Source organism: Anas platyrhynchos, chromosome 1 (assembly GCF_047663525.1).
Source record: "Anas platyrhynchos isolate ZD024472 breed Pekin duck chromosome 1, IASCAAS_PekinDuck_T2T, whole genome shotgun sequence".
Classification (NCBI taxonomy): Eukaryota; Metazoa; Chordata; class Aves; order Anseriformes; family Anatidae; genus Anas; species Anas platyrhynchos.
In genome coordinates this window covers 135,771,010-135,791,255 of record NC_092587.1, presented here as the reverse complement: position 1 = coordinate 135,791,255, position 20,246 = coordinate 135,771,010, and the positions used below count along the sequence as shown (strand labels likewise).

At 39.6% G+C, this 20,246-nt stretch overlaps 1 long non-coding RNA gene across 7 annotated transcripts in view; it reads right to left on the bottom strand.

Annotated features, from left to right (window-relative positions):
• The window catches only part of LOC106019302 (uncharacterized), a 27,998-nt gene extending 7,776 nt beyond the window's left edge, over nt 1-20,222 (bottom strand). For 3 of the 7 annotated variants that reach the window (XR_011805453.1, XR_003493327.3, XR_011805460.1), the window contains exons 1-6: nt 20,084-20,222; nt 17,059-19,644; nt 15,542-15,631; nt 5,683-5,781; nt 1,291-2,180; nt 41-167 (exon numbers count right to left, since the gene is read on the bottom strand). This is a non-coding gene — a long non-coding RNA (uncharacterized lncRNA). The remainder of the gene's footprint in view (nt 1-40; nt 168-1,290; nt 2,181-5,682; nt 5,782-15,541; nt 15,632-17,058; nt 19,645-20,083) is intronic. The other 4 variants (XR_011805463.1, XR_011805461.1, XR_011805464.1 and 1 more) reach the window with 4 other exon arrangements.
• Between the last annotated feature and the right edge of the window lie 24 nt (nt 20,223-20,246).

Here is a 20,246-nt window from a genome sequence, read left to right as displayed (position 1 = left end):
ATCATAAACTACAAGTTATGTTTAAAGTAAGTAAGCACACCTTGCCATTTTTCAAAATAGCTCCTTCACACTGTCTCATATGTTGCTGAAGATGCTGGCTGGTCAAGTACCCCTAGTTTTAGGGCAACTCCTCCCAGCAATTTATTTCTGCTCTGAAAGCTGTAGTACTAAAGAAAAGGAAAGAAATCATATACATTCACATACATACTGTTCATATACAATAAAAAATACAGTTTTATTTCATTTAAAGATGTTACAAGGTGTTCAGTACAGTGACTGCCCTGCATTAGAGAGAACTGTAGGTCCAATTACGAAAATATTGGAGTTATGAATCCAACAAGAACCATACTAAATGGCAAATGTCAAGACAATCTTCTGATAGAATATAATTCATGAATTGAAGCTGTTTCCACCCTCTTTTTATAGAAATCCTAGTCTATCACAAGACTTGTCTGTTAGGTACGTGCTTTCTGTTCCTAAAACAGCTGAGTGTCAAGCCCACACTAATGAAGAATTGCTCTGCCAGAACCACAAGCCTCAGGAATGCATGGCCTGGAGGGAGTGGTAACCAGTCATTGAGAAGCTGTGAAGAAGATTTTGCACTTGCTCATCATCTTTAATGATTTTTATTTATTTTTTTTATTTTTTTTTTTTTACCTCTTCTCCCATTCAAAACCAAGGTCTCTATTTCCAATTTCAAGTACCTCTACATAACACAGAAGGAAAGGTTTGCAACCTGAGACCAAATGTCAGCATTTTTCAATATTTTCACTAAGCAGCTCTCTTTATGTGAAAAGTTACTCAGTTTAATACAGCTGCTTGCAGGGGTATTATTTATTTCCTTGCTATGTAAACTTAAATGTTCATTGAAGTTGCCTGTAAAGAAAATATGTCTATGACTAGAGGAAACAGTCCTTAGTTTATGGACTAAGTATCTGCAAATGAATGCGTATCTGAGACATGAAGATTAACACTGCCCTTGTACTACTCTGCGCGTTGCAGTGCTTCAGCATTGAACATACACAGAACCCACTTAGCTGGTACCTAGGCTGCAAGTCTGCGGTTCCAAACACTGCCTGTGCTGAGCCTCCCTGTAAACTTTTTGAATTTAGCATCTGGAACCACATCAACTTCATCTGGCTCTTACAAACATATTTAGCAATCCAGCAGTATGAATGCAGTGATCTTTTTGAAAACCATCACCTGTCGAATGGTAGGTTGTTTTACTGGACAAGTTCAACATACATGTATCTGTATGTCTTACACCATGTCTTACACCATGACATCTACCTCTCATCCACTCATCTCATGAGAGCGTTCACTTGTTAGCATTTTACGGAGAAAAAAAAATCTTCTAGCTGCAAAGACAACTTCATCGCTTTAAGCTACTTAAACTTTCTTTCTGTGTCCTTTTCCTTGGGAAAACAAAATAACTTAAATGAACAACAATCACAACATTAAACAGAAATAAGAACAACATTTGCTGTTGCCCATTCACATTAATCAAATATTAACAATGTGTTTGTAGTAAATATTTATGGAATGCTTACTCTGGTGTCCTGTGAACATACTGTAATTCTTAACGCCCAGCTGAAAACCAGATGTTTAGCTCAGATACACTACAATACCATTAAATAGTCCTTCAGTGTTTATGTATTAAGTGAAATTTGCTTTCTATTTACCAAAATTAATTCACTCACTCTTAATTCTTTTTACAAATATTTAATTTTCCATTAAAAAAAAAAAAAGCAAAAAAGCTGTAGGATCACTGTAAGCTAGCATTTCCCTCTAGTTTTATCTATAGATGTGTTTATCTTTCTGGTCTGTTGTCCAGAATACACAGATCTCTATTGTATTGCAGGCCAGCTTCATGAAGAGGCATAAACATGATTCCCAAGAGTCATTACGTGTTTTACCCAGAGACTGCCTTGTGCAAAATAGAGAAACAGGCCAAAGAGCTGGGCACCTCCCTTGAGCACCTCTCCAGGCTGGAAGCTCTCAGTCCACTAGGCTTATCTCGTCCTTCTGCTGCTTACATCCGTGGCTGTTTTGTGGGAAGGTTCATTACAAGGGCTCAAAACTTGCTTCTCACCCACTCCGTAGCTTGGTGAAGACAGACTGTGTGAAAGCACAGACATACCATACTTGCTTGGTACTCCTGAAGGACTGTTGAAGCAGTGCTGAAGCAACACACAGGAAAATGTACAAAAAGTAAGAAATAAAGTATACATCATTACTCTACTTTTTTCCTTACCTAGTTAGCAAGTGGCATTCACGTTATTTTCTCTAGAATGAATTTCCTGGGCAGAAACTCAAATTTAGTCTAGAACAAAGCAGCTATATTCTAATTGTAAAACCTTTGTTTTTTTTCCACACAGGAAGGAAATGAAATGATCTCCAGCTATATGTGTGAGTCATACCATGCTGACAAAAGACAAATGGGCATGCTTATTCTGCAAGACTTTTTTTTTTTTTTTTTAAAACTTCTCATTTGCTGTAAGTGTTCTCTTAGCTCTCTCCTTCGTTATACTGACATGAGGTGAAAACAGCAAGACAGCCCAGGATGTCTGACTTGTTAGATTTGCCATGAGCTGTGCAACTGTAACAGACAAATATTTCAGGATCTCAAAGGTTTGAGCCAGATAAAACAGAGACTTTTAGAAGTCCATGCTCAGGGCTCCATCTCCTTAAATCACATTTTAAGTACATTGTCTTGAGCATGGGAGTAGGAAAGCTTTGAGTTGGTGTTGTTACTACAGAAACTCTGCTGCAAGCTTAAACAGATAGTCCGTGAATTCCAGTTATCTGGTCATTGTTATCATCTAAGGATATAAATAAATCAGTAAAAAAAACGTAGCCTAGAATAAGCTTAGCAGCTATGCTCTCTACTGCTAAGTCAGAATCAAGTCAACCAGTGTAGTACTCCAGGTTTCTGCTTGTTAGAAGCCTGTAAAAGACTTAAGAATTAAGTAATATAATTGCATAGAGGAGCAAATCTCCCTTCAAGGGAATAATAACATAAACCACAGCGTTTGGCATTGTGTCATTCAGCAGACATTAGTCAATACCAGGGAGGACTCTGGAAACACTGATATGTCACTCAGAATACTCTCTTGACCGAGGTTTTGATGTTTTGCTCCAAAGCCCTCTACCAAACCCAGAGCATGCAGGAACCCCATGAGAAGCGTGGTCCCCCACACCTTTGGGAGAGCACATGCTCCAAGGCTGCTCTATCACTCAGCAGAGCTCTCTGGAGCAAGGGAAGAGAAGAAAGGTCAGCTTTCGTTCAGCCAGAAAATTCAGGCCCCTTCACACATCCAGCTGACTGGCTGTGCCCTGTGCAGTGCCCTTCCTGCAGAGCTGCCTCTGGCATGAGCCTGGGGCCAGGTTCTGCCAGGATGTGCAGGAGGGACATGGAAAATACCAGTGACAAACACTCGCTACTCATGCCCTTGCACTGCTTCCAGTTTGCCTCACACGGGACTGCCCTTTTCTCATGCTTTATCTTGCCATACTCTCACTTCCAGAGGGTAATTGTTTTGATGTGCTGATTTTTCTCATGTAGTATTTGATCTTTTGACAAAAGGCTCCAGCAGGCAGTTTTAGGAGAGCTGAAGTGCTGACTTTGCAATCCAAAATGAGCCAGTTACATCAGACAAAAGCCACTTTGTGCCATGACTAATATCAGATCCTCCCTACCAAATATTTCTTATGCAGAGTCCAGCCTTCTCTTATACAAAGAGAATTAAATTCTGTGCCTGTATTTCCTTCTGGCCTTTCTGCTGGGACACAAAATTATTCAAAACAAGCAGACAAGCTCTGGAGGCAACACAAGACACCACTAATAGCACTTGCTATCTAGCCTGCAAGACCCCTTTGCATTTCACTACTTGACTGCCCAGACGGCAGGAGCCAATCTGCTTCCCATAACTGCACCCCCAGTTGAGGTCCCTCTTTTTTTTCTCCCTTTACCAAGGAAGGTTTCTTACTCAGCTATAGGACAAACTCCAGTCTGTGCCCTCCTGCCAACACTGAATTTTTAGCTTTCCAGGCTTTTCTGCTTTTTCTGGCTTTAGCAGGAGGAGAACACCTCAGTCAGGCATGAATATCTCTACAAACCTGCTTTATGTACAGTGGTCCTGACTAACAGCTGCTGATGGATATTTCTCTTCACAAGGGCATCAGGTGGTGCTACAGACTTTAATCTGACCTTTGCACCTCTGTAAACACATAGAGGCAAATGCCTGATAATTGTAAAAACAAACCTCGGAGGAGGTAAAGCACTGCTCTGTTTATAAGCTTGTCGTTCTGTAAGTGAAACTAATGTACACACAGTTGTTCTGCTCCCAGGAAGCTCTACGCATCACAAAACACAATTAAAATATGAGTAATTTACCTATTTTATTGTATACCATTTGGGACAAAACAAGGTTACAAAGAGGAAATAAAATCCAAACCAATATATAGTTCCTACTGATACAAAGACTTTAATTCTAGGTTAAATCTGACTGGATAGCTATCCGTCTTGTAACTTCTGTTACTGTAAGGAAACCTGCCTTGCATCTCCCTCGACTGGCAGAATGCTGCATTTAGAAATAAAACATGCTTTGGTTATGGCTCACCATTCACATGTTTCTATGAATATTTTATGAAAGCAACGTAAGGTGTGACAAAAGGCAGTCTTCCTGGCTGCCACTGCAATTTCAAAACAAGTCTCCTATATGTTATTTTCTCCTTACTTGTATGGATGGACTTCTTGTGTAATAGCCATGCCTTCAGTTTTGGGGCATCTGTGACTATGTTTACCCAGAAAGACAGATGTACTCCACAGCAAGACCATAGCACATCTTGGTTCTCAGTCACCTTGGTTATGAGATCTCCTGAAAGCATTGTGACTCCTCCACGTGTCTAGCTTTCCAGGAGAGATGTGACCTGGGTTTTCACCTGACTTAATACCAGGATGGTGCTAGGTGGTACATCTGGGAATTGCTACCAGGCTCCCCTGCTACAAACTGCCTTGGGGACTGCCGGTGGAGACCTATTCATCTGTTTGAGAAGTAATGTGGGTATGAGGAGTTGCTGCCTTTCCTCATTAAGAGCTGCATGTTTTCACAGCAATTCGGCTGTTTCTGTTGTGCATCTCTGTCTATTTCTGCTCTCCCACACACAGCAAAACTAGCAATACGTACTTTTCAGTGGTGACAATGTAATTTGAAATTTAGAAATTAATTGCACGTTTTCCAGGAACACTAGAAGAAAAGTCCTCGCACTCCATCTATTGCATATTAAACAGTAAGGGGAAAAGCTCTGAAGAACCCTAAGGATGGTCCCTTCTGCTGATGCCACCTCTGGATTGGTTTCATTTTCAGTGCTGGGGCAGTTGCGCTGAGTTTCCTCGGACTGCACCTCTATAAAACTGCTCCACTGGCAGTGCAGGTTCGAGTGACTCTTTCCCCCAGTCACTGCGCTGTAGCAGAGCAACTTCTGAGTCCCCACTTGTAAAGAAAACAAAACCTTGCTTCGACTTCACAGGTGAGCTGGCAGCTTAGCTGATCAAACAAACATGGGGGCTGGCTTCTTCCCCCCGTTCTCCATGGATCAGGTGCCATGCCCAAATTTCTCAGAGCCTTCTCCTGGCACTTGCTTTAGTTCAAATAAAAGCTGACACTGATTTTTTCTTACCGATCATCCTTGTGACAGCAGAAGCCAGCTTCAGTCAGCTGACAACAGGAACCCTCCCCCTGAGATGTCTGTAAGCAACCAGCCAGCTGCTTTGAACAACTGCACAAAGATAAAAGCAAAGCAAATGCTTTAAATTCTATGCTAAGCCTACAGAAGTAATTAGAGAAGTATAATCAGCATAAAAAGCCATGCTGAAGATGACTGTTTGCATATGTGCTATAGACAGCAAAATCAAAATTATAGATATTATAGCACAGAATTTATAATAGAGATACAGAAACAAATCAGCAAGGCACTGTGGGACTGGCCTTAGAGCTAAAGATCTGAACATTTTTTTTTTTGTCTTTAAATGACACATTTTGTAACCAACTGTTATTTGGGACTAACTTTGTTAGCTACATTCACAATGATTTAAAAACAAAGGTACAATGACCTGAGGCTGGAATAGGTTCAGTTTTTCCACAGTTCCTTTTTCATACTGTATTTAGTCAAAAGATTACAAGTCCAGTGCAAAAAAAAAATAAAAATAAAAAATGTTCAGCTTCAATTGTTTGCAGCACAAACTATGCTGACCTTTTCCAGACAATTACATACAGCAGCAATGATAAGCAGTAGGGATCCCTATTAAAATATAACCCACGGCTTTTGTATGTGTGCATGCCTTCATTTTGGCCCACAGCTATTGGCTACACTGAAAAAAAAGATTTTATGAAGAAAAACAACAGATATGATAAATTCCAACTGCAATCAGCTTCCAAGTATGAATGGCAAGCATAACCACAGTTGAATCCCACATTTGCTTAATTGACCAGGGATGGTCTGAAACATCTTTTGTCCTTTATACTCGGCTCAAGCTAGGCACACTAGTAAAAACCCCATTAATCTGTTTTATGAGTCATAGACATCTTTGTTCTTTGTGCTTTGCTGACAATTTCCTTTATTTGAGGGTGGAGAACGAAGAAAGTTTCAACTCTTATCTAAGACCTTTTTGGCACCGTGCATGTGCCCTACCCAAGTGGCAGCATTTTCCTGTGCGACCTAATGCTGCGGATGAAATCAGCCGAAAACCTCAAGCAGGTAATGTAAATGACAGTGCTGAGCTTTAGTCTTTATAGGCAGTCTGTGTTACAGCTTCTCAGAGATCCTGTTGCTCTAGTACCGTGCCCACTGTAGATCCTCTTCCTCTTTTCACAGTCCTTACTACAAAGTGGAAGTAACTGAGAAGGCCTTTGGCTGTACCTTTTTTAGCATACAGGCGAGGCAGCTGCAGTTTTATTTTAACAATGAGTGTAGCTAAATATAGCACCTGGTGTTCGGATGCTGGAACACAAAAACAGTGACTACAGTTGGGAAATATGTTATATTGGGTTTCTGTTAGCAGACAGCACCATTCTATGGAAAAGCAGTGGCAGCCTCTCCTTCATACTCTGGAGAAGATTGGACTTCAGCTCACTGCTACTCCAGCTGACTCTTCCAGCAGTAGCAGATAAGCAGAAAATCCCCCAATTGCGTATAAGGATAACAACAAAAACAATATTTTTTTTCTTGAAAACAGGCTTGACGACACAATCAGTAATACATACATATTCATATGCCTCTCTTCGCAAAAAAAAAAAAAAGTCCTACTTTGAAAGAACACACTCTGGGAGGATGTGATGATTTTCTTCCACCCCTCCACCCTACGTAAGGCTGGTTTCCTAGCTCATAAATAGCTTTTACCCAAATTAATGCTGAGTAAATCAAGGGTCTGCAAGCCAGACACCTGAAAATTTCACCAAGCAATCAAGTGCTGATTTTTGCCTTCCCACACAATGAGATAGAATATGTGAACAAGGAGGCAAACATAAACTTCTGGTTTTCCAGTTTAGGTGGTACTAGCTGGATAAATGATTTTTATGTATCTCAGATTAGTTGTGCATATGTTGTACTTTTTTAAACTTGTAAAACTGTTCATATCATTACAGAAGTGTCTCACTGAAGAAAAACTGCTACCGGGGAACAACAACATATGTTATTACCATGAATTAATATGGTAATTAAACTTAACCAGAAACTCACAGGAATGAGGAATATGTTAAATGAAGAGAAAATAGGTTACAGTGTCATTAATTTTGTAAACAAAGAAATGCTGGAAGTGATATGGCTATCTTCAAGAGTGGTATAAAAAGTTAGAAGAAGATCTGTAACTTATTATTTGTAAATAATGGTGAAGAGGCATGTGCAAGAACAGCACAAATGAGACATTCAGCTGTTGCCAAGTGAGCTGTTTCAGCCTGACAATAAACCAGTAGCACTGATGTGCTGAGCTGATGTTTTCTTTAAATCCCATTGTGCACAGTTTAAAAAGTTCACTGCAAAAGCACTGGGCCAGAACAGAACTTGTCAGTTCTGATGCATGTTTGTCTGCCACCTCAGTCTCCACATGCATCCTCTCCTGCCCAGCATTATTTCTGAAGCAGAAAATTCATTACCATAAGACAAATGGATAAGCAAAGCTCTATTTTCCTTCTCATTAGCCACCCTTAGGATGGTGAGTAGAGTTAATGCAGCAGAGAAAAATACTGTGGATCTGAAGGTGTTTCAGAGTATTTTTAGCTGCTTCTACCTGCTGCTTCTCTGAGCCATCTTCAGCAGCACTGAAGAGGAAGTGGAAACGGGCTAAGAAGCTCTTGTCGAGAGCATCTGACAGAGGGTAATACATGATGACACTTCTGTACAAAGTTAAACCTCTGGAAGCCAATGGTTTTGTTGTTATGTTAGAGACAGAACGTGTTGTAAACATCTGATTTTTCTGGTGTTGCCCACTTTGGGCTGCCAATTCCTCGGCATTGACAGGCAACAAGACACATATGAGATTCAGCATGGTGGTGCCTACTCCTGTTAACTGCACAGCCTCTGGAGGATGTTGCGATAAAGTTTTGGTCCACTTCGCAGCTCTGGTAACTTCAGCTGAGAAGACTGACTGGTAGCCTTCCTGGTTCTGTTCTCAGGAAGACTGAAATTATTCCACTCCAGTGCAGTCTGCTCAAATCATCCACTGCATCAACAATGCTTGCATCCAAGGGTTTTATCCTGAACATTTTAGCTTGTTAAAAAAGATAGACCTTTGTAGCAGGAAAGTCAATTTTTTATAGTCTCAAGGACATCAGTCCACTTATCAAGCTATGAAAAGAAACAAGATGAAGAGAGTCTGATATTTTCAAAATCACAGCTCAGGAATATAAACAGGAATCTCAGCTACTAAATTCTCTGTTTTCATCACTAAACAATCACTAACTTTGCACAAAATACGGAAAGTCCTCTTTTGTACATTTACACCAAACAAAAATCATTTTGTGTATTCTGTACTCAAACACAAAGGCAATGGCACCTTGTAGGACTTGGCTAGTTAATTCTAAAAGGACAGCTCATTCCCCACAGCTACTCTGCCAACATTCACAGAAGCTACGTACAGCTTTCTTTGCTTTTCTCTGAAAGCTCATCAGAACTACAGGCCTCAGCTGTTCATAATGCCCCACTTCACAGCAGTCTCCTGTAGGAACCCATGCTAGCAGGATGCATCTGGAGGAAGGCGACTGAGGTGGCAAATATTTATTTGTCACTGAAAGCCCAGATGCGTGCAAACAGTTAGTTCTTACTAACGTGCAGAGAGAAAGAAGTTGTAGCTTTTTTAGTATTTTATATTTAGTATTTGTTTTAGTATTTTGAAAATGTTTGTATCTGCTGATATTGAGATATATATATATATACATCAGCAAATGTCAACTAGAACTGGTAATAGCAAAATACATAATAGTGGTAGAAGTGTCCTGGAGAGTTCTATAAACTTCACCTCTACTCTGAGATTTGGTCACATCATTCCAGCATGATTTCAACCACTTTCTTAGCTGGCTTTAAAATACTTAAGTCTTTCGCTGTATTCAGCAAAGCCCAAACTGATGCATAATCATCTTAATCATTAGGGTTTGACTAGGATTAGCACAAGAAATGAGATGCAGCATAAAAACTGGCAATGCAATACCTCATTAATTGATATATATTAATGGTTTTGATCCTTCCTCCACATCTACCCTAGGTAGTTTTAGCTTCTTTTAAGTCTTGGCAAGCATAAAGCTGCATATATAGAAGCTTCAGCTTGATTTTAAATTGATTGGTGGTGTTGCTTTTTACCTGTTCCGTGACATCTCAGCTTGGTTGCAGGTAATTCTGATATTCACTCCTTCCCACAAAAGCTTAAACAAATACATAGCCTCTTACAGCCTATACACCCACACATAAGCACCAGCAGAATCTGGGCCTTTACCTACAGGTTCTCACTCTCTTCCCTACAGATCACACTATTTTCAGAAGTCATGATGGCTTATTAAAAAGGATTGCTTTTAGGTACTCTCAAATTATTAACTCAACTCTACTCCTTGAAATAAGTGCACAAAAGGACACATGAGCAACAACAGCAAGTTCTGCTGAGTATATGGTACCTCATACATTCAATTTAAGCAGATAGATAAACCATCTCTCCTGACTTCAGGCAGAATACATCTTTAGCAGGCTGTATCTGTTCTGGAAGCCTGGCTTATCCTGCAGCATAGCTCACGGCTCTGGTCTCCCAGTTGCCCCTGTGTAATGCAGTCCTCTCTCAGCCCTGGGGCCTCAGATTCCTAATCAAAAAAAAATCTTGTTACAGGGGTTTGGAGGTACAGTCTCTGCACAAGACTTATCTCAACGTGGTCTCCTCTCTGACTCCAGAGTGCCAGACATAGCTAGGGGGGCTTGAAACTTGGGACATAGTGAATTCCTTTGCTGGGTCCTGCCTAGCACTCTTATCAGACAGCAGGGGCAAACTTAAAAAGCTTTTCCAATTACCGAAATACATAAGAAGGACATAATACAATAAAATGGAACAGCATACAACAAAAAGAAGGCAAAGTAATGACAGGAAAAGCAAGCAGTAATAGCTCTGGGATTTTTAACCTAGTAATAACAAGCCCCGTATGAGGAAATTTGGCCCTATCAGGATTGGTGAAACCTCACTCCAATCCCCTCCCCTCAAAAAAAAAAAAAAAAAAAAAAAGTAGGTGGGTTTGTTCTCATTTGTTTAAGCTCTCTGATAGCACTCTGGGCATTTAGGAAAATAACAGTGTAAAAACATATGAGTTGAAAAAATAGATGTGGGAATGACAAATGCATGAGCTATTTTGCCCAAATGGCACTTGCTTTCCACATTTCTTAAATTCTATGGAGAAGTTATTCACAGCTAGTGAGTGTTCCCAAGGCAGGTACAATTATACTAGTTTGTTTTATGAACTCAAATTTTATAGGCTCAAATGGAAAATGCTGTATTGTTTGGCTTAATGACTTTTCCTACACTAAGAAGACAGGAAAAGGGGGTGTTCCAGCTGTGGGGTTTGTATTTCACATACATACCATTTCTCCTCACATTTCTGTCTTTTTTCTTTTCTTTTCTTTTTTTTTTACTACCACTTAATTTTGCAAGGCAGTAAAAATTATAGTAAGTTTACTGTAGTAAGATGCAGTTAAGTTCTCTGTATTTCCTTTAGTTTGTAAGAGAAAAATACTACAAGAAAAGAATGCAATGTTGTGTATTCTCTTGCTCAGAATTACAGTGGAGATCTGCCCCCACAGATCCCAGAATTAGCAACAAATTCATATACAAACAAATACATGCTTATTCATAAGATGTCCTTTAAGGAAATAATAAAACAGATCTTGAATTCTTTAGGCTAAGTGCCTTCCTGCTTTTTCTTTCTTTCTTTTTTTTTTTTTTTTCCCCTGAGGAGACAGAAAGACAGAAGCAAACAAGAAGCAAGTAATTAACAGAGAACAGGAGGAAAAACTATTTCCTTCGGTAGTAAGGGGAAAAAAAAAAAAACCACACACCTGAAATGTCATTCCCTTCCTGCAACTAGCTTTAAATCACAACTTTTTTAAAAAAGGAAAGTTCAAGTGTCAATCAACCAATGAATTTGTGAAATATGTTATCAATTACTGTAAATTGAACCATGAAATAATTTAAACTTCATTTAGTTTCTTCTCATCTAGACTATGACAGCAACTCCTCAACTTTTTGCTTTTTTCCACGCAGGCAGTATCTCAGCTTCTCCAATGTTATACTTTTCTCCAGCAGTGCTGTACAGACAGCTGCAAGGGAAAGACACAAACATCCATCTTTCAGGAACCAAACTCAGGAAATCAACTTGGTTCACCAAAAAAGTGCACGAGGATAGCCAAGCATTTCTGTGTCACGATCCAAAAAAAAGCTGTATGAGCTGAGGAGGGAGCCTCGTGAGCTAGCTAATAGGCATCACCATGCATAAAGACACAGACTGTCATCTGTTCCTAAACGGATGACGAGATAAACCACAGGAATGATCCAAAAGCAGGAAATCCACTCTAATGCTGGAATTTATTATTTGAAGAACTGCACAGGGCTTTTAAAAGGGAAATAAGAACACGTTTCCTATGCACCTTCTTAAGCGCCGTGGCGGACACTTGACTAATTGGATTAATTTGTTCCTGAGACCACAGATGACTAGTGATTATTTTAATTGTCCCACGTGTGAAAGGGGACCTTTTGGGTATCTCTGAAGATTAACTTGAAACATAAATACCCATGCTTGAAAGACAGGCATTGAATGTCGTATGGGGGTGAGGGGATAGGGTCTTATGGGTCATATTGCGAGTCTGTGGGGAGGCAGGAGGTAACAGGCAGGCAACGTGTTCAGGTGAGTTTAAGGTAGAAAAACCATTTTGTTCAAAGCAGAAACAGCTGCTAACACTAACAAGGGACGGGAAGTCTGGATTCTTGGGCTATAGGTAGCACTCACTGCTAAGATATACTTAGATTAAGTAGTACTATTATGACCCTGTGGAGGTGTAAATTAATTCTGTGTATTCCCTTATTTAAAGCACTGCATGGTTTCTGCTACCATGATTTTTTGTTTATATAGCTCTGTCTTTTTGAGACTGGGCAGTGTCTACCACAAAGCACAAAACAGTGTTTTTCCATACACACAAATGTCTTAGTGACTTGAACTTCTTTGGGTCATTGAGTCCATAGCCAGACTGCAAAGACCTCTGTGAGGCCACTGTCCATCAAGCCATGCCTGGACCCAAAGCATTCATTTAACAGCTTTGAAGCTGAGCACAACAACAGTACACTTCACAATGTGTTCTGGAGCAACTGCTTCTTGTATTCTGCTACAAACAACTCAAATGGCACATGCCTGCCTAGACTGTAGACTGCTGAAATTGCCAGCAGCATTTTCCATAGCATCTTAATGAAGGATTTTAACATGGAGATCCAAGTGACAAATACAGAGATATTTTTGTTATATCAATGCAGCTCAGAGGATTTTGCCCTTATGTGTTGTATCTAGCATGCATACACAAAAATCATTAGGAGTGAAATGCCTTCGCAAATGGCTGCTAAATTCTCACCACATTTGTCAGATCTGCTAGCCTCTTTCAAGAATTCAGCTACACCCTTACTGTGTTTATGAAACTGAGTGCTTACATAACCTGTGCTATATAACAGGTGGAGACTTAGAAGACCATAGAAAAAAAAGTAGCTCTTGTTAAGCCTTGGTTTTCTTCCCTGCTTTAAAGTAGTTGTTTCTAACCTGAGCCCTCAGCACAGCACATAACCCGAGGTTACCACGTTGGATAAACTCCGAAATTCCTAAATCATGTCACTTTTATACTTCATACACTTCTGTGTCAAAATTACTGCTCCTTGAGGCAATTGGTCCCATTTGTGTTTCTGGAACAGGTGGCCTTGTGGCACATGCTGGAAGAGGCTTTGGCAGAATGGTTCAAAGGGCATGAAGGAAAACATCTGCTTGTAGCAGCGATCACACAGCGCAGGATTCCTGCTGCAAGGAAAGGAGGGCAAACACACACAATGACACGTATGACTGTTTACCACAATCCTTACAGGAAAGATATTTTTGGAAAGCTTGATTCCAAAACAACAAGACATGCACACTTGAACCTGAAAGGAAGATTTTTTCAAGGAAAGAGGAACTTTCCACATTTCTACTGTGTAGACAATGTCAGTACTGGAAATGTAACAAACAGCACACTGTCTGAAAATGAAGGCATTTCAAAATTGTTTTACTTCTTAAGGGTTTAATAGTTTGTAGAAATTAGCTATTTTTCCTTAGAGGAGAAAATACAAACAGCAACTAAAATATTAGGTAGGATTTGTTCAGATAATATAGCAAATGGTACCAGTACCTGAACAGTTAAAACACATAATCACATATTCCTGTTTTATAGAATAAAACACATCCAATATATGACAGGAGAGACTAAATTGCATTCATTTAAACTCAGAAGGATGCAGCTTGATCAAGTAGTATAAATTGAACGTGGCTTTTGCTTAAGAACTGGTTTAGTCAGTTTTTCTCCCTCCTTCCTTCCTCTCTCTCTAAAGAGCAGAGATGAATAGAATTTAGCATCAGGGGAAAGAACATACAAAACCAGCCCTAAATTATCATCTTAAAATTGAGCTACTTTGTCCTTATAAGTAAAAATAAAATAAATAAATAAAATAATCAGACTACAAAGGTTTTTCAAAAGGAACAAACACTTCATTACTGAAAATGTCACTTTACCAGAAACAGGAAAGGTATTCCGTGTTTTCTAAGCAGTAAGCCAAATATTTACATTAAAGTAAAAGAGACTTAAAACATTCAAAACAGTTTCATGATGAAATGCAGATATAGGAGAAACAGGTTTCAAAAAATAGGTGGTAGACAGTGAAACTTGAATCTCAGCGGTTTAGTTACAAAGACAGATTTCTCAGCTGTTATCAAACATATATTTTACTATATATATTACTAGAGGAATCAAGAGCTACAGGGAAGACCTATATAACTTTCATTGGATACCTCCACTCCATAGCATACATACTGTATAAGGTTTTATTTTTAAAAACAACAACAAAAAAACCTTTTCAGTGTAACTGCAAGGCCCACATAGAGGCCTATATTGTATACTGCTACAACCAGGTTGCTTTCAGCTTTTATACTAAACTAGATATTTCTAGCCCATGATGTTCTGAGGATGAACTCAGAAAAATAGCTGTCTAGACAGAAAACAAAACCACAACACCCACCTTACTAGCAAGGATAGTATAGTCTTCTGAAGTAGGAATTAAAGAAAATAAACCATTAATTGAAGAAGATGAATGCAAAGATTTAACACATAATAGAAACTTTAAACCATTGCAGTAACTTTAAAAAAATGTTCCAATGAGTGGAACCAAATAAAATACAAAACAATAGTTAAAAGAAAAAAAACAAAACAACAACAACAAAAAAAAAAACTACACAATATTTAGCCTAAAAATGCCATAGGGTCAATACTAACAAAGAAGACCTCTTTGTAACCTACCTACTCTGACATCACTAGATCTTTCAAAGGATAAAATATCTTAAGAAAGCCACTGCTTATATACAAGTAATTCAACACCCTGGATGGTGGGTAGCTAGCTCTTTAACACCTGATCCTAATAGAAGGCTGCAAGTTCCAATTCTACTGGTGTGAGTTTCTCCAGAAGAAAAATAAATTGGTGTTAAGGCAAAATACATGAAACTGCAAGTCTTAAGGAAGAGAATCCATAAGACAAGAGAAAAATAGTAAAGAAGAGATCACTCAGAAAACTGTAGAAAACTGTAGAAAAGTTAATTCCTCAAGATTTAGTTATTAAGAAAAGATACTCAGAAGAGAATTATCAATGACTACCTATAGTTATAGGTGTTTAAATTAATGTATTTATTATATATAGGTATATATAGGTTATATTATATATAGGTATTTAAATTAATGTACTTACATATTCCTTTTATCATTACCACGAATCTGACTGACAGCCTTCTTTTATTCTGCTGATATATGCATAAAAGTAGTTGGGCTTCCACATGACCTAGGAAGAACATGTTAAAGGTTGTTGCTGTGGATTGCTTAAAAAGGGTTACCAAGAGAACAAAATATCCCTCTGTTTCTAATAAACAGAATTATGCTAAAAAACTACCAAACAAATGAACAAAACCCAAACATTTCTTATAAGATGAATAGGTTCTCTTTAATGTTTTTGTAAATGACTTAGATGCAGGACTCAAATGTATACCAAGTTTGCAGATGACTCTGAAGTGGGAGCAGCTGTTCACTCACTCCATTGAGGGTAGAGAGGCCTTGCAGGGAGATGTTGGACAAATTAGAGAGCTGGGCAGTCACCAACAATATGAAGATTAACGAGGCAAGTGCTAGATTCTGCACCTGGGAAGGGGCAACCTTGGCTGTATGTACAGACTGGGGGACATGAGGCTGAAGAGCAGCCCTGCAGAAATGGATCTGTGGGTTCTGTTTGACAGCAAGCTGAATATGAGCCAGCAGTGTGTCCTGGCAGCCAGGAGGGCCAACCATGCCCAGGGGTGCATCAGGCCTGTGCATTGCTAGCTGGATCATCCCGCTCCGCTCTGCACTGGTGGGGCCTCACCTCAAGTACTGTGTGTGGTTTTGGGTGCCACAGTATAAAAAGGACATAACACTATTAGAAAGTGTACAAAGGAGGGCTACAAAGACTGTGCAGTATCTCAAAGGCAAGACATATGAGGAGCAGCTGAGGCCCCTTGGTTTGTTCATCCCAGAACAGAGCAGGCTGATGGGAGGCCCCATGGCGGCCTGCAGCTCCCTCAGGAGGGAGCAGGCGCTGAGCTCTGCTCTCTGGGGACAACGACAGGACCTGAGGAAACGGCATGGAGCTGGGACAGGGGATGGTCAAGCTGGGTGTGAGGGAAAGGTTCTGCATCCAGAGAGTGGTTGGGCACTGGGACAGGCTCCCCAGGGAAGTGGTTGCAGCACTGAGCCTGATGGAGTTCAAGAACTATTTGGACAATGCTCTCAGACACAGGGTCTGATTTTTGGGTGGTCCTGTGTGGACCCAGTAGTTGGACTCAATGATCCTTGTGGGTCCCTTTTGAGTCAGGGTTCTGTGTTTCTATGATTAATCTATAAACTGCACGTTATCTTATGGAATTATGCTTAGAGTGGCACTCATATCACAATACACTTTTGCTATTTTAACAACTTTTCACTTAAAGCTTCTTCAAATGTACATGTAGATTAATATGAAGAAGAAAACACAATCTATAAAATCATATTTCTCTTTATTAACTGTCCTGAAAGAAAATAATAAATTTTGGACACAGAAAGATCTTTGGATGGTGTACAGCATCAGGAAGTGTAGTCAAAGTATTTACAGATGTTAGTGGAAGAGAAAAAACAACAAAACAAAGTATAAAACTCTTCGGAGGGAATGTGAAAAAGGAACTATAGCAAGTTTATACTCACAGTAAGAGAAATCTTTATAGTAGCAGAAGTCAGATCCCAGCTGCCACGGTGCCTTATAACCCAAGCTAGTGCTTTAAGTCATGCAGACATACGGCAACAATCGCTGCTACTGGCAGGGAACAAGTGATACCAACATATAGAGAGCATTTACAGAAGGAAAAGCTGAGTGACTGAGACCTGGTAATTGGCTTTGCAGAGGTTGTTCTGGAGCTGCACATATCCTACATAAACTTCTTTCCTAAAAGATCTTCGTTATTGAACAGACTGGTTGTAAAGAGATCTAATTTGCATCCTTAAGAAGAAATCCTTAGGCTGCAGTGCTTTAATGTCTCTTCTGTCCTGCAAAGCACAGAGCATCAGAAAATAGCACAGAACATGAGAGCCAGCAAAGGTTACGTAGTAGATTCTGTAGCCTGTTTGGACTCTAGCTCATTCTAAATATACCCTCAGAACTGGAAATAATACTGCTGCTTGATGCAGTTTGTGTCATCTTCAAAGACCAAATGGGGGTTAACAGTTGTTATCAGTTTGTACTACATGCTTTATATCTCATCCTCTTCAAGAAAATCATGATTCTACTGACTGACCATACCATATCAGCTTGTTTGTGAGCCTAAAACTTCAACTTACTGCAAAAATATTACATTAATTTACAGGAATCTTTGCTGGTGGAACTAGCCCTTTCCCCTTCTCACAGCTCAAGTATGAAAGCATTGTGAGAAAATAAGCTTTCGCGTGTTCAAATATTATTTAAAATTAAAGATAAATTTGCATCTTTGTTTCCTCACATCGGGAAGAAATATAAAGATCAGATCCTATGCCTTGGTGGATGCCATGATGGAAACCATCACCGAAACCCTGCAGTTCAGCTGGAGTTTCAACTGATTGAAAAAGTAAGAGGTACTTCTGGCAAACAAACTTCCAATGTATGTTGTTAGATGAGGTCATAACTGCAACACCTGCACAACCAAACGCATTCCTTGCCTACGAGCATTCTTGGTGATAGAAACTTGGTACCGGGAATAAAATGATTAATTGCACGGTATTACCAAATTCTGGTGAATAGTGAAAGCAAGAAGGAAACAATTTCCAGGGCTACTTTTTTACTCATACCAACTTTGTCACAGTAACTAAATGTGCCTAGGCTTCAAAGCATAGCTTTTTGTCATTGATAATACTACTCACCTCCTTTCTTATAGAATCATAGAATCATAGAATATCCTGAGTTGGAAGGGACCCTTAAGGATCATCAAGTCCAACTCTTGACACCGCACAGGTCTACCCAAAAGTTCAGACCATGTGACTAAGTGCACAGTCCAATCTCTTCTTAAATTCAGACAGGCTCGGTGCAGTGACCACTTCTTTTCTCCTTAGTTATATTTTCACCCATCTGCTTCATCACATACTGGCAGTAGCTGTGGCCCCCTTCTTCCAAAAGCTGTCCTTGGTAGAATGAGCAGCAAGGTTTTAATTGCTCCTTGAAGACTTTGTTTGTAGCAAATAAAAAACTATTTGTCTTTTCTTTGCTTATCCAAACATCCAAAGAATTATTCTGTTTCTTGAAAGTTTGAGAGCTCACAGATAAAATGGGCAAAAAGTTACACTCAGGCAGGAAATGAACTACAAGGCTTTTACTTCAGAAGAGGAATTGGAGGACACTGAGTACAGAGCATATGCCTCCATAGCTCAGACAGCTGCAAAGCCAACTCTTTTCCTCCAGCTGCTCACATCAGGATATGTTCAAGTTAGATACAGTTATCTAACCGTAGGTTTAGGTTTACAACTTCTAACCTTTATTGTTCTGCTGTATGTTATATACCTCTTCAGGCAAAACCATAGAACATGCATGTTTTTTAAAGATTGCATTCTTTAAAAGTAAGTGTTAAGATAACCTGTGACATGGTTTAGTGGGTGATACTGGTGCCAAGGGGATGCCAGATAGACCAGATGATCTCGGAGGTCTTTTCCAATCTTAATGATTTTAATCTCCTTCTGAGGTAGATGCTTCCTGGTGGAGGCTATGGGCAGAAGACAGAGTGAGAGAACTGCTAGTGCAAGCATTGCAGTATGAGCATGGTAAACGTAGGTGCCATTACTCACACAATCAGATAACCAGATCCAGTACTTTTTTTTTTTTTTTTTCAGATGCGTTGGCTTTACATGTGAAATGATAAGGACTGTGTTCTTGTTAATCACAATTCCAGACAAAGAAGAGCCGGTAACCACAAATAATTGAACTCAGTTTCACAGGAAGTCGGTGACATCTTCAGATCAAAAGATCAGCAAGATTGAAAAAAAATAACTTAGTGTTTCTGGAAAATTTATTAGCTTTATAATGACTAGAGGCAAAAAACTGTATCACTGCCTGAAGGGTAGAGCCAACTGAAAACCATTAGGAATTAGGAGGAGCTCCAGCGTGAAGTGCAATTATCTCACAGCTGTCCTAACAGGAGGTTGCTTCTATCTCATCTGAAGATGCTAACTGTAATGAAGTCTAATTTTGGAAACAGGAAACTACATGGGCCTGACATGATGTGTGGCAATTCCAGTGAGGTAAAGTAGGCTTTCCCTCCTAGTTCTGCATTCCTGAAAAAAAATATAAATACATGTCATTTGGTACAAACTGATTAAATAGAGAAGTACATAGTGCTGCTGATTAGCAATGGTTATAAACAGACACTGTTAGAGGACATCCTTTAGGCATGTGAACAACTTCCTATGTACATACACTTAGCATTAATGACTGCGCCAAAAGGCACGTGCATGTATTCAGTCTTTTATCTCCAGAAAAGGGGAAGCTGCTACAAGCAACATAATGTTGACTCTGTAAACGTTAACAGCTAGGAAAAAAAAAATAAATAAAATAAATCTTGCAATTCAAGTATTTAATGGGAAAAGTTTATCCTTAACTTAAAACACAGCATAAATTTAAGATATTAAGCTTACTAGAGTTAAACTCCTTATTGCCGCGGGTGAACTCCCAAAATTATTTGAATAGGAACCGTCAAGGAGGAAAAAATATTACCATCGGTTCGCGCACTGGTGAGGGTGATTCACAAACTTGGTGTCCTTCCACTTTTCCAACCGGCAAAGCCCTGCGAGGGCTGGGGAAGAGGCACCAGCCCCGCGAGGGGGGTTTCTGCCGGCTGCGGGCGCGCACAGCCCGGGAGCTCTCCCCGGCGAGGGGA